Source organism: Beta vulgaris, chromosome 8, assembly GCF_026745355.1.
Source record: "Beta vulgaris subsp. vulgaris cultivar EL10 chromosome 8, EL10.2, whole genome shotgun sequence".
NCBI classification, from domain to species: Eukaryota; Viridiplantae; Streptophyta; class Magnoliopsida; order Caryophyllales; family Amaranthaceae; genus Beta; species Beta vulgaris.
In genome coordinates, this window is record NC_079209.1 from 24556798 (window position 1) to 24564621 (window position 7824).

General features: G+C 35.8%; 1 non-coding gene across 1 annotated transcript; it reads left to right on the plus strand.

The window, feature by feature from the left end:
* Positions 1-6714: 6714 nt before the first annotated feature.
* On the plus strand, positions 6715-6820 carry LOC125493070 (small nucleolar RNA R71). The gene has a single exon (XR_007269451.1). It is a non-coding gene; the product is annotated as a small nucleolar RNA R71 (small nucleolar RNA).
* Positions 6821-7824: the final 1004 nt, after the last annotated feature.

Sequence of the window (7824 nt, forward strand, 5' to 3'; positions counted from 1 at the left end):
CTTGGGTGGAACCATTCCCGTGCTTCTAGAAGACTGTTTTCTTTTCTTTGTCGGTCCAACATTTTAGATTCGGATAGAACGACCCTTGACGTCTTGGATCTAGTGGACATGGTGCTATCAAAAATTTTATGGACAACCTTAGCTTAAAAAAAAGAAACAGAGGTAGATTTTAAAGTATGTCAATAGGAAGGAGAAGTCGAGTACCTGGCGCCATAGATGGAGACGTGTTGTTTGCCAGTTCGTTGGTATTGTTGGTATGTTCATCGGTAGACTGGGGCAAGGTGTCGCTGTCGGGTGTCGACAACTCAAACCTGTTCGTGAACGTCCATTATTTCGCCGAATACTTCTTTAGTAAATGGTTAACTTTTGTTTTGGTATAGGTTATTTCTTCGATCGGCAAAGGAAGCACTTATGCAGATTTAAAAGAAATTAGGTGGCGTCAACAACACATTCAATAGACGACATAACAATGTGGTTGATAAATACCTTCGGCATTCCACCCGTCGCGCAAGAAGTCGTAGGTTTTCCCCAACGATTTATTATTCACAAAAAAGTATATTTTCTTCAGACGCCTGTCATTTGCCCCTGAATTTTCTACTAAAGAATGTCGCCCATAGTTCAAGAAAAAGGTGTAGCTAGTGTTTTCCACCTTCTTAACCTTATACAAGTACAATAGATTCTCTAACATAAACTCCATACTCATGTCACTTGTTAATTTGTCGATTACGTGAACAAACTTCCAAGCTAAGAGCATAATTTGGGCAGGACTAACTTGTATGGTAGTCAAGAGTTAAGTAATTAGAGGATTAAGAGGAAATTTATACCCAATTTTGAAAGTGTACTCATAAAGAACTACCCAACCCTCGGGACAATCATCAGGGCGATCATCTACCTTAGGAGCCCTAATTTTTTTGGAGATTGGAAGACCAGATTTCTCCAAAAATGCGTCTATATCGTGTTCGGAAAACTCACTAGCCACGCTCTTTCCCCCGATAACCCCTGCATCAACCACTATAACTTTTTCGAAACTCTCCATAACATTTGGGGTTCTTCTAGACTTCCTAATTCTGGTGATTTCTTTGGGGGCCATGAAAGTAAGTTTAATATTTTAAGAAGGAAGAAGTTACCTGGTTCTCAGACTGTCCGAAACCGACGAAACGCTTGAGTAGTGGAAGTCCTTGAGTGTAGAAGACACAACAGTTATTGAGGAGAGAGAATTGGAGGAGGAAGATGAATAGACGAAATTGGGATGGGACAAGTCTTAAATAGAGAAGGCGTGAGGAGTTGGTAAAGCAGGCGGTTATTTCAAAGCCAGTAATTGACGGTTTTCCCAAAAATAGTTTTAGGACAATCCACGTCAATTAGGGGCAATAGTTGGGCCTAGGATTTGGTGTTTTAGTGGCACTATGGGTAATATTTGAATAAGAAGGATAAGGAAGTTGGGCTATAAGAAGATATGAAGAAGTCAAGAAGGGATAAATATTGACGTTCTAGCAATGAGAGGAAAGGGGATGCAATTTCATAATTTACTGGTGTGGCCCGTTCAAAGGGGAGCATAATAACGGTTGTTTAGAATATTCTTTATTGTATATATATACCTGGTGTAAACTGAAGTTATCCCTCTAGCTAATATTGACTGATCCCTCTCATATTTCTACTAGTTTTCCATAGTGTTCTTGACTACACAGAAGAAAATAAAGTATCATTGTAATCTCTCACTTGTATTAACGATGTCAGCCTAAAGTCATTAGCTCCCCTTCAGCTCTAAAACCTTTGAGACATTCATATAGGAAACGTTTTAAATTGGAAGGATCTTCTGTCGTCCAGCACTTCAATGTTTCTTCTGACGAGATGAAGAGGACGCTAAGACCATATCTCAAATCTTTCCAAAAATAAAACTTCAAGGAACCAAAACATGTATATATATATCTATTTCAATTCCTTGATATCGGGCTTTATCTTTAGTAATAATCTGTCTTTGCATAATCGATTGTGCATTACAGGTCCACCTGGTCCAATAAAGTCTAAGTCCGATCCAAAGATCTTGATGATCCATCCTTGGATAGGCCGGCAACACTTAATCTTAGACAACCTTCAAATCCCAACTTTATCAGTTCAACTGCTATGCACGTTCCCACAACAGTTAATTCGGGACAAAAAAATGGAGGGTGTTCATTTTAATAAACCCAATATTACACATACTGATGAGCCCACCGTCACTACATCAAGTGAGATTGCCCCCCAGTTAGAGTCAACAACGAGTCCTGCTTTGGCATGACAAGGTGTTCTGGAAGAAGACAGTGCCCCCCAAGGAGAAGCTATTATGGGAATCACATCTGGTTTTCGTTATTTGTCATTCATGGCGTTTTGATGGTGGCGAGGAGAGCGATTTTGCGTTGATGGTGACGCGATTTGAAGTGAGGGTGATTGGTGGCGATTGTGAGTGGTGAGGATCAAAGATTGAGGGGAAGTGAGGTTTGAGGAGATAAGGATGAAAGAGCGAGAATAAACAGAGTAAGGATGGCAAATGGGCGGGGCGTATGCGAATACCCCTAAATCCACACCCACCTCCACCTAAATTTTCCATACCCGCCACCTGCCCGCCAACCATGGTGGGTACAAGTTTCCATATCCACCTTTGCCCACGTGGGTATAAGGGCCTGTTCTCCCCATCTTATTTTCAGTTCAGTTCAGTTCACCTCTAATAAGTTCAGTTCAGTTCAGTTCAGCTCCAATAAGTTCAGTTCAGTTCAGTTCGGTTCAGCTCCATTCTTTTATAACTATTTTGTTAAATATTATTATTATGTTGGTATAATTTATTTTACTAATTACTCTTATTATTACTATTATTATTATTATTATTATTATTATTATTATTATTATTATTATTATTATTATTATTATTTAAATATATATCATTACTATTAAGTATTATTATTATTGTCGTTTCTATATATTATTTTGTTTATTATAGCTTTACTCATTATTATTACTATTATTATTAGGAGGAACACGGTTTAGGTCAAAGAACAAATAAACCCACTTTTTTTAGCCCATAAACCAATCAAATCGCGTCAAGACGTTTTATGATGTAATTTTCGCTGTCGAACCTAATCATTATTTTTATTACTAAATATTTTTATATTATTAAATCTAATTATTAAAATAGTAATATTAATTAACTTCTTAGATATTCTTGTTATTATATATCATCATCAAGTATTAATATATTAATACAAATAATATAAAATAATTATTATTAATTATCATTAGTATCATTAATTATTATTATTATTATTATTAATTTATGATTATTAATAATTTTTATTTATAACTATCATAAAAATATCTAAAATACTATTATTATTATTATTATTATTATTATTATTATTATTATTATTATTATTATTATTATTATTATTATTATTATTATTATTATTATTATTATTATTATTATTATTATTATTATTATTATTATTATTATTATTATTACTTATCATTATAATTATCATTTAATATTCATATTATTATTGTTTAAAATATTATTTATATAGTTATTACATTCAATACAATTTAATTCAATTTAATTCAATTCAATTCAATTCAATTCAATTCAATTCAATTCAATTCAATTCAATTCAATTCAATTCAATTCAATTCAATTCAATTCAATTCAATTCAATTCAGTTCAGTTCAGTTCAGTTCAGTTCAGTTCAGTTCAGTTCAGTTCAGTTCAGTTCAGTTCAGTTCAGTTCAGTTCAGTTCAGTTCAGTTCAGTTCAGTTCAGTTCAGCTCCAATAAGTTCAGTTCAGTTCAGTTCAGCTCCAAGAAGTTCAGTTCAGTTCAGTTCAGCTCCAATAAGTTCAGTTCAGTTCAGTTCAGCTCCAATAAGTTCAGTTCAGTTCAGTTCAGCTGTTTTATGCCGAAGAGAACAGGCCCTAAGGCTATACCCACATCCGCTCCACCACCCAAGTGGATATCCATTACCCACTTATACCCGCCCATTACATAGGTGGATTTCCACCCGCCCACCTGATTTATTTTCTATATATAACCTATTATATAAATTAATTATTAGAAACACTCATTTCAAAGAAAAAAAAGGTACACATTATTTGTCATACATAAGTTCACGAAACACTAACAAACAAATACAATTATACAATACAGTTTCATTGTTACTAATAAATCTCAAGAAACATCAGTCAATTCAACTTTACTCTCATCCTCTAAATCTTCTATCTCCATCATCTTTTTAATTTTATGAACATAATTCTTTATTTTATAAAAGGTAAATTAGTAAATATTACACGGGGCGGATGGATATGGGGCGGGGCGGGCGGATTTGGGGCGGATGTGACCTCATATCCACCACCTACCCACTACCCATGACGGATTTGACTTTTCATATCCATACCCACCCAGTACCCATCAAAGTCATATCCATACCCGCCCCAACTAGGGCGGATGCGGTGCGAAACCCGCCAAATTATACCCACCTGCCATCCCTAAAACAGAGGTAGGGGTTGAAGAATACTAGGGTTTGATAGGAGCAGAATGGGGGAAAATAATCCAGGCCTAAACCTTTTATAAGGCTTAACATACTAATCCGATCATTTGTACCAACCAGATCAGTTACTTAATATAGGAGCGAGGCAATGAGGGGAGTTGGCTTAAGTACATTAGCTGGTCCGATTCGGTTAGGGCCTAACCAGATAACTTATCTTGTATCATATCCACTTTTTCCCACAAGTGCTAGCATTAATATTGTGCTAAATTGTATCAATGCGCATGAAATCATCTCTATAAGAAGAAGAAGGATATCTCAAAGTCTCATGGAAATGAAAAAGAATGTTCTCATTTTCATTCTTAACATCAATGATGGCTCCCGCTGTGGCCAAAAATGGTGTTCCTAAGACGATTATGACATGCACATCCTCATCCATCTCAGAACTTCAAGATCATCGGGAATCACAAACTTGCCCACCTTAAGAGGCACATCTTCCACCTCGTCCATAGGGTATTTCACCGATCTGGCAATTAGTTGGACTGTGACATTAGTAGGAAAAAGCTCTCCAGCATTGAGCCTCTGAAAAACCAAATAGGAAATAAGGCTAACAATATCCCCTAAATCACACAAATGATTGTATATTTTCATGTTCTTTATAGCACAAGCAATAGAGAGACTCTCGGGTGTCTTTCATCTTAGTGGGGGTTTATTTTGAATTAGGGCATTATAATTTTTCCGAAGTTCATGATCTCTCCCACTTCACAGTCTCTGTTTCCATTCAAAATGCATTGAGAAAACGAGAGTACGTAATTAGGCATTATATTTGCTTAGTGGCATATGTGAAAGGAATAAAAAGGTGAACTTTCCTTAACATTTCATGAAATTTACCAAGTTGCACATCAAGATTAAACAGAGTGAACGTTTTGGGGTAGGTGAGTCCAATCTTGGTTGGACATCTCAACTTCCCCTTCCTCATTCCTAGGATTCTCTACCTCACTTTTTTCGCTTAAGCTTATCCTCATCAACGAATATTGACTCTTTCTCGCTAATGCTAGAGCTATTGGCGGAAATATCATCAAGAACTCTCCCACTCTTACTAATTTTTGACATGCTTTTTAGGCTCTAGACCTTCGCTAGGAAGAGTGGTGTTTTAGATTGTGCCCTCCTTTAAACCATTAGCAATTTAGGCCATTTGATTCTCATGATCTTGTTGCGGGTCTCTATATTTCGTTAGCTCTCTTTATAAATGTAAAAAACATTTGGGCCATGATCTTTGGGGGTTGATTTTGGAAATTGAGGCCCATATTAGAAAATTGATTCACATGACCCATTTGATTGTTGAAACTCGGGGGTGCATATTGAACAACATATGAAACATTAGATTGCATGTTTCGAATCATACCCCCTTGGTTGTATCCACCAAAATTGCCCTTGTAATGGCCTCCACCTTGGTTTTGATTGTAATTATCAAAATTGGAGTTTTAGCCTCCATTACCGCTTTAGTTTTGATTATGACCACCAAAATTGTGATTTTTGGTTTCCGTAAGCACTTTGGTTATAGTGACCTTGATTACCGTAACCTCGATTTTGGCCAAAGTTGCCTTGATTTTAAAAATTGCCTTGGCCTATAGTTATCTTGGTTATGGTAATAATGGCCACCATATTTGCCTTGATAAAAATTTGGTCCAAACTTTTAAAACCCTTAGTTATGGCCTTAAACACAAAGAATTGTCATTTCTAAGCCTCATCCCCCTAATTCAAAGCATGAACACAACATCACTTTCATCATAAGAATCAAAATTGTCAACACTATTCAATAAGTTGTAATTATTAGACATATGATCTCGTTCGGCACACACGTTGCAAAATGTAGTGTCATGAGGCCTGCTATACGAAGATGCCTTACCTAAGCAAGTGAATGTAAAGTGTTTTACACCTTAAGAGGAGGAGTGGCCTCTAGCTTCTTATGTCGAGAAGTGATACTTTCAACAATGTTGCCTTGTTGAAGAGAATAGATCGTGCCTCTACCTGTAGACTCTCTTTTACCTTCTTGTCATGTTTGATAGTTTTGGACCACATCTTATATGATGTCTTCAACATCATCTTCATTCTTCTTCATGATGGGACATGTGGCTCTAAAATCCAGGCTTGTTTTGGAGGAGAGACTCAGCCTAAGATAAAAAGTTTGGTGTAGCCATTTACAAATTCCATGGTGAGGGTATTCTCTTTCATATTCCTTAAACCGCCCGCATGCTTCATACAAACCTTTATCCGATTTGTGCATGAAACCATAGATCTTTGCTCTTAACTCGTGGTTTTCCTTTGTGGGAAGAATTGATAAAGAAAAGTTGATTTGATCTCAGTTTAAGTTATTAATGAATTAGGCTGAACCTGCTTATTGAGCTAATATCAAGCCTTATCCTTCAAAGAGAATTTGAATAGCTTCATGTCATTGTTTCCTAAGTTTTGGGGCCATACTAGATCATTTTAATTATTGCTTTTATTAGTTTTAGCATTTATTTTGTTTAAGTGCTTGATTTCTTAAGTTTATAAGTGAAGGAACTCTTTACTCACACTATTCGCTTCCAATTTATTATAATACTTTTCAAACTCCTTCAAATGATTGTGTGGATATTCACTCTTGTCGCCACAAAATGGATGATTTCAATGAGTTATGTGAGGATGGGTCGAATATTAAAGGGATTTGCTTGAGTTGTAGGTGCTTATATCCTACAAGTTGCAGGATAATCACTCTCCAATGACCTATTTTTATTCTCCACCATTTCTTGAGAACCTTCTCGTTCGATTGGAGTAGGAGAATCGGATATTGAGTATGATCTTGCTCATACTCTCAATCGACTTATCGTTTTCTCAATCTCCGGATCAAATGGTACCAAGGATCTTGACCGTGTCCAACCTCTTTGCATAAAAGATAAGACAAATGCTAGCAATAACAACCAATAGCTAAAACAAAGATTTTAACCAAATATGTTTTGTGTTTTCTTTTGTTTTTAGAACGATGCAAGAAAGTAAAAATAAAATAGAGTCATGGAAGAACTAAATGCTCAAATCTATGCCATTCCCAGGAACCGACACCAATTTGAAGAAGGGAAAAGTAAGGTAGTTTGTAATCAAGCAAATCCATCTATCAAACAATTATTTTAAAGCCTTAATTACCAAAAACAAGTGTTGGGGCAAGCTAGGGTTGATCGTAAAGGAATGTTAATTTGCATAGCTAGTTTTCGTATGCATAAGCTAATTCGGAAGCAAGTTTGGGTTGAATTACTTCTATTACTATATATACTTTGTAAATA